This window comes from Haliotis rubra, unplaced genomic scaffold (genome assembly GCF_003918875.1).
Source record: "Haliotis rubra isolate DU_JTF1 unplaced genomic scaffold, ASM391887v1 Scf1529, whole genome shotgun sequence".
In the NCBI taxonomy this organism is placed as follows: domain Eukaryota; kingdom Metazoa; phylum Mollusca; class Gastropoda; order Lepetellida; family Haliotidae; genus Haliotis; species Haliotis rubra.
Window position 1 is genome coordinate 27,906 of NW_025765480.1, and position 7,451 is coordinate 35,356.

The 7,451-nt window shown below is 38.5% G+C and overlaps 1 long non-coding RNA gene across 1 annotated transcript; it reads left to right on the top strand.

The window, feature by feature from the left end:
- Positions 1 to 6,225: 6,225 nt before the first annotated feature.
- On the top strand, positions 6,226 to 7,451 carry LOC124270574. Its single transcript, XR_006896826.1, has 2 exons — positions 6,226 to 6,265; positions 6,609 to 7,451. It is a non-coding gene; the product is annotated as an uncharacterized LOC124270574 (long non-coding RNA).

Here is a 7,451-nt window from a genome sequence, read left to right on the forward strand (position 1 = left end):
AACCGCCTTCCCGTGATGTATTGTAGAGAGCTTTACATAAACCGGATGGCGTTTATTGAGCGTCTTGTTACATTTGTTTTGCTGCCTTGTATTGTAGAGAGCTTTACATCGACAGCACGACATTTACAGACCTCTTTCAAAATTGTTCCCTGTTTGGGGTTTACTATACGAGGTAAAGAACGTAACACTCCGTACTGCTTTGCCGTTTTCTACCTCACAGATTTGTTTTTATGTAGAATATCACCGTGTTGTATTGTAGAGAGCTTTACACAGACGTGTGATTAAGAGTGTGTAGGTATGTCTTGCGGTCTAGTATTGTAGAGAGCTTTACATAGACTGTACAACATTCCCTAGCCTCCTTCAAAATTTAATGGTACGCTAATGGTGAGGTAAAAAATGGAGATTATTTGACGGACGCACTAGGATTGTTATGGCCGCCATTTGCGTGTGTGTCGTCACAGAGATGGCGAGTCAGCGCCTTTTTCCTACGTCAGACACTGTGACGTCTTTTTCCTACGTCATAGCGTGGTTAGCTCCTCTTTTCCGTCATCGCCTCCCTGTGACGTCATGGTGGTGGTGGGTCTTTTTCCGACGTCACAGGGCGGTCAACGCATGACCGCCCCCCGTGACGTCATGGTGTTGGGCCAGCGCTTCCCCGAGGGCATATTACGTCACCTCGGGCAAGCGCTGGCACCTTACTACTCCATGACAAACAAAGAAGTGGTCATATGGTGTTAGTCAAGATAATGAGATGGTTGTATTTGATTCCGGTGCCAGGTTACTTATTCCAGTGAGTAGGTTACGATTGGAACTAAGGACGCTCCGATAATGCATGGCGTACAATAGTGTACAATAATGTATAGTCAAATAATTTGGACAACTGTATGAATGGACACCTGAACATTAATGATGACACCGAGTGTCCCTGAAAAGGTTAAATGAGCTACAGTCGACACAGTAATATAGACATGTATGCGTTCTAGTAGACACGTATATGTTGATATGCTATTGACAGTATATCTTATGTGTAGTTCGTATATATTATACAAATATCGGTAATAGAAGGAATAGACGTACAACTAACTTGGGTAGAATGAACTCTGATAAAGGATGTCGTCTAGAATAGTAAAACCCCAACCATGACTCCAAATTGAGGCTCTTTGAATAGCCAACAAATATCATACAAACTTGATGACCAAATTTTGTCAGCAATATTCCAGGTATCTGACGGCGGCCTGTAACCAGTAAATAACCAGGCAAGTCAGTGATTGACATCATGAGCATCCGTCTGTGCAATCGTGATACGATTACATGTGTCAACCAAGTTAGCGAGTACGACTACCTGATCTCATTAGTCGCCTCTAAAAACAAGAAAGGTTACTTATGATCTTTTCTTACCCGTCTCTTCACGGCTGGGTCCAAAGTTAATGGTGTAGGCTATTACAGAGCATATCATGTATTTGCAAGCATATCGTGTATCTGCTGTACATAAGAGGTAACCATGAAGAATTTGATTTCAGTATTGCCAATGTACAGAAATGAAAGGTCTAACTTGCCAGTACTTGCAGTTCAATATTTTAGAGATTCTCCATGATGTTTAGTCGATCTCCTGCCAGACTCCATAGTTTCTCCTCGTCCCATAGTATCATGGTTGGCTCCGTATTTATCATGTGGATGAGGAGCTTCCATTGTCAACCACCAGATCCGATAAGATAAGTGTCAGGGATGTATTTGTTCATCGTCCATTACATTTTCTCAAATTGTACTGACATATGTATGAAACATCCGATCTGTGCGTTATGAAAACGACGCGTTATGGACTACAAGGTAACTGATATTACAATCGTAAATAACTGGACCGTAAATCTTCATACATTGAATCTGTGATGTGTCTTGTTCGTGTAGGTACAACATACACCAGTAAGGCATGCTATGGATCCAGTGGACTCGTCTGTACTCGGCATGACCTCAGATGCAACTCCGCCAAGAAGATCGCCATCAGTGACGCCTACTACACTAGCAACACAGACTGTAGGTTGACAGGTCTCACTTCCAGCGTCACTGTAAATCTAAAAAATGTGACAGAACATGGATATCACAGATTCAACAGCACCGAGCTGGTCTCCCTCTACAACAAATGTTCAACAAAGAGTCAGTGTGTGTATCGTGCTCCCTAGCGGAATGCAACTTTTACATTCTCTGTTGTGAAATACCAGTGTATTGAAGGTAAGTGTATAGTATAGTTTAGACTAAAATCTTGTCTTTGTTATTCCTTTTGTTATACTGAAAAGATGTAAGTATACGTGGACGGAGACAGAAGGTTGTGGCACACAAATCCATCAAATCTATTCCTGTGTTACAAACAACATCATACAGCTGTAATGTTGCTTAAGGAGGTTTGATACAAAATATCAAAATGTCAAGAAATTGCTAAATTTGGTATCATTTTGTAGAAAAATGTGTCCCGAATCTAATTATGTAATAAAACTAACAAGTCACAACGGCATTCGTTTGACAAGTTGTGCCCCCTTGTGGCACAATATGTCAATAAAAAGTTATCTTAAAAGTAAATTGTTTACTTTTATCATTCAATATGTGTTTTTTATAAAGATATTACAGTATTGATATGAAATAAAGCAGGAAAATCAATTTTCAAGGCGGTATGTAGGATTTGACACATTAATTAACCTCTAAAAAAACAAGAATTTAAAAAAGAAAATATAGATTCATGAATGAAAAACACATTTTTATAATAACAAGATTTTTTATAAATAATTTTTTATATAGTAAATTCACACTAGATTAATATTCAAAAATTAAAACAAATATGTTACCAGAGGGTATCAACATTATCTCCAATTAAAACAGCATACCCAAATTAAATTTGATAAGGGGAGATAACTCTTGCCCTGGTTTACCTCAGGATAAATGCTTGTGCTTGCCAAAATATCATGAAGTATAATAAGAAGACAAGATAAAGGGAAATAACTGCGTAACATAAATACGCGCTCCTACTGTCACATCCCGTCGCATACGGTATGCGCACAAACCACGGTATCAAACCTCTTTAAACAAATATATGCTCAGAGTCACAATTGAGCAGTCGACTCTGCTTTTAGCAGACATTTCTTATGAATGTGTCAAGGGTTTTGGCGCTTCTATCTATTATGTTGTAAATATGTCCAGATCTATCAGCATTTTACAAACTGATCATGTGCATACAAACCTGACTGGCTAAGACAACCACAAAACGCTCTCAGATGAACTGTTTGAGAGGCATTCTAGAAGCTGCGAGTAATAGGAATGATGCATGATCATCTTCTTTATTGTATAATAGCGACGTTTCGGTATTGATGCTTATACCGTTTTCGATATGCTTGAAAACGGTATATGCATCTATAAAGACTTGTCATTCCCACGCTCTGATGGTTGTTAACTTTCCAGTAAGATGCATTTATTGCATTCTCTGTTCTGATATATGGGTCTCCTTCTCAGACTTGAATGTGGATAGTAAGCTTCTGTCTTGCAATGAATACGACATTCCGGTGCAGAAAGAATACTAACAGTGTAAAGAATACTTACACCTGTGTAGAAAGCCATTGTCCCTAGTATGGTGATCTACCTTCAATTGTTGGCGATCTATAGCCTGTGTTTTATATTGTATTGTCTTCTATATTTAAAATGTTTTAGTTTTTCTTGCTACTTTTATATTCATATCTGTGATGCTCTAGTATTTTTACTGTCCTTCGACAGGATTTTCCATTCCATTGATTTTAATATTGACATGAATTAAATTGATCTCGTCACGATATGGCTGCTATATTGCCGATATGACGCTAAATGTTAACTCACTCACTCACTCCGGTGAAGAAAGAATAATTCACACCGTTATCAAGCAAGCCACTTGCTTGATAACGATGTTAGCATCTTCACCGAAACGTCGCATTTATTGCTATTAAGAAGTTGACTATCCATAAACAGTGGTTTTCCTTCATCTTTACAACTTCTAAATGGTATCCTCCCATAACGCAGACAGGTAGTTCGCAGACGCCTTAAAACAACAACATTTACGGTTCAATGAACAGATTAGCTACTACCTGTTACCTACACATTATAATGGAATAACCCAAATAGAAAACCACAAGTAAAATATCTAATGCCAAGTAAAAATTTATTTCATGACAAGAATAACATATTTTTAAAATAACACGGTATAATGGAGGTACAATAGCTTCAAGTAGATACATCTTTTCAATCGAAATATTTTCCCTATATTTGTACATCTAATTTATCTTTAATTAAAGCAGTAACAATAAGTAGTAGCACAGTATCAGTGGGTAGCACTGTAGCTTTCAACTGGCATCATATAGTTGATGTCCATTTATGAAAGTTTTATGAGGTTGGCCAACGCATCAAGGTACTGAAGTGGAGTCTTCCCTCCGCGACTTAGCCTGTCTTCGAGCCTCATGATCATGTTGTTTATTTCTCTGTTCTCGTTTAGACTGACTGAGTTTGGTTTTACGCCGCTTTTAGCAATATTTCACCGCAGGGAAGAGCAGCACCCCCGAATTGACGAGCCAACGCTTTAACCATTAGGAGTTGTGAAGGGCAGCCCCGAATTCGAGTTGACTCTGCTTGACTCTGTCAGCCATCTCGATCCTTCACCAGAAATGGGCTTCACACATTGTACGTATGTGGGGAATCGAACCGGGTCTTCATCGTGACGACGGATCGCCTTAATCACTAGGCTACCCCACCGCCCCTCCAGCCATATTGATAGCGAACACATGAGTAGTTACCATATATATTTTTGAGTTGTTCAAGACAAAGTCAAATTCGTGTATTGATAAACTTAATTAATCAATCCCGTTTTTTAAAAACAGGTTTGAAATTGTCTAAAGATCAAAAGTGCAATGATACAAGTAATTAACACCAATAGGTTTTCTGCTGGTACCATTATCAACAACTTTATCAAATGTTTCTGCAAGTCTCAACTTCTATGCTCAAAGAAGTGCATTTGTAAATCTTCTCAACTGCTATGCACATCGCTCTGTGACTGCAATGGGAACTGTCAAAGGAGACTTCAGAATCACAGAGATCGATGTTTGACAAAATGATGTCACATGACTGATCAAAACAGCAACTTTTCATTAATTGGATGATGAATTATATCTTTTACTACCAAAACATAAATCTTGTTTCGTAGATTTCTTGAAAGTATTAGAAATTGCCCTTTGAACGGCGAATATATCTCACATATTTCACCAAATAAAGATGTTTTATAGTCGGCGACCATTCTGGGTGATTTTTGGCGGCCGTCTTGGATTTTTGGAAAAAAAGGCCCACAAAGTCGGAGCCCCCCAATATGTTTTATCATGAAGTTCCCTAACACTGTGCAAGGTTTTCTGCTTTGATCCAGCTGGGAAAAGTCACGTAGTGTTAGATTTGGGAATCCTTGATTTTGTAACGCCATCTTGGATTTTTCGGGATTTGGGCCCAAAAAATCGGGCACACCCCAACAATATGTTTTATCATGATAATCCCCAGTACTTTGTTTCTTCAGTAACTTGCTCTGGAGCACATTTTGTGTCCAAAGACTACATTTACATTGTCACCTACAACGGTCAGCTTTATTGAAGATCTTGCTCTTGTGGTGGCACAAAATGTGATTGTTAGTGTATAAATAGCTCATCGAATATGTGCATAATGCAGTGCCTAATGTTTATTCCATATAAAAGCTTATATATTGGTGTGCTTTCTATCGTTAGTTTATACTCATATTGCTGAACAAGAAAGGGCATTTAGATGTGTCCGCTTTTTCACAGGAGGAATCACCACTGAATCAACTAATATAAGGTCTCCTGCATCCACCCCTTCAAAAACACCAAGTATGTAGTATTTACCTCATGATTTCTAACATAACTGTTCAACAGAAAAGAGAGGTACGCATTCTCTTGCAAAGCAGTCTCGTTGCAAATCCTCGGACAGATAGTACAGTGTATCTTGCCTGTCCTGAAATCTCACATACTTTCTTGTAGATATTACATGACATTCATGGTACTTATTATTCAAAGTATGATGTGACAAGGTGTGTTTTAAATAAATATTTTTTGTAATTTACTATTTACATTTTATGATACATGTTATATATTTGTATATTGGTTACAGTTTGAATAGAAATAAATGTATTTTCCACAGGGGAGAACACAACTTGGCCAAATAAGTTGGTCCTGGTCGGTCTTGCAGTGTATGTCCTCGTTATCAGGTATATTGGAAAGCACATTCAACTGAAAGCACATTCACTCTTCCGGGTTCATCTAGTGAAGGATATACGTAAAGATGTCCATCTTTTAATCAAATGTCACGTCTATCTCATTTGGGATGTGTTTTGAGTGCCGGACTATTGTCATCCTGGTCTGTCTTGCAAGTCCCATGCTGAAAAATCACATTCACTCTTCCGGGTTCATCTAGTGACGGATATAGAGAACACCAAGAATGGGATTATACTGTTTATCAAAGATTGGAATCGCAGAAAGGATTATACTGTGCCAAAGATTGGAATAAAATGCTTAAAGGAAATTCACATGAAACGTTATCTGTCCTTTCAGGCGTCGGTACGATCTGACTCCGAAGAAACAAAGAGACACGCCAGCGTCTGTTGACCACCCCACTTACTCCGGTCTGTCAGCTGGAGCTGCTGTCAACAACTATACCAGTATCGAACAACCTCAAGATCTCAAGAAGATACTACACATGGATCAACAGCTACTCCGGACTACCAAAACATCTGATTTACCTATTTCATTAGTCACGAATTTGTTCATGCAACAGTCAGTGATGTAGCTGGATAAGTTCAGATACGGCATTAGCGTGTGATGCGGATTGAGACACGTTAAGACTGACTGTTTTTATGCACCGAATTATCCTGAAGATCCTGGCTCTGACAGTGACTAGATTGTACAACCTACTGTCCATCAACCTTACATATTGTCAGTTGTTTCAATACTTGGTACTTGTCTGTCTTGGTACTTGTTTGTCCTTATATACTCACGTTTTAGCTGCAGGGCAGCTCTATGTTTTTATTGTGTTTGTATAGAGCTACCAATAGTGTACGTTTGGTATATACAGGTATGAACAATAGCCATGTTGATATTGTCGCTTTGATGAAACCTGCTCCTGCCATATTTACTGTAAACTCACATTGTATATCTACAGTTGTATCTGTGTGACCTTTGTTTGCTGTAATTTCACATACCATTTATTTAACGAGCAGACATCTTGCATTCCCAGTAAACACCTATTCTACTCAAAACGGAAGCCTAAAGTACGGAAGCCTAAAATATCTCCCGATGTATGCCCATGCATTGTACCACGTATAGTTAAATTCCGTTTACTCCATTATTACAAATGATACTAACTTCAGTGTTGTGGTAAATAATAATCAGAAAGTA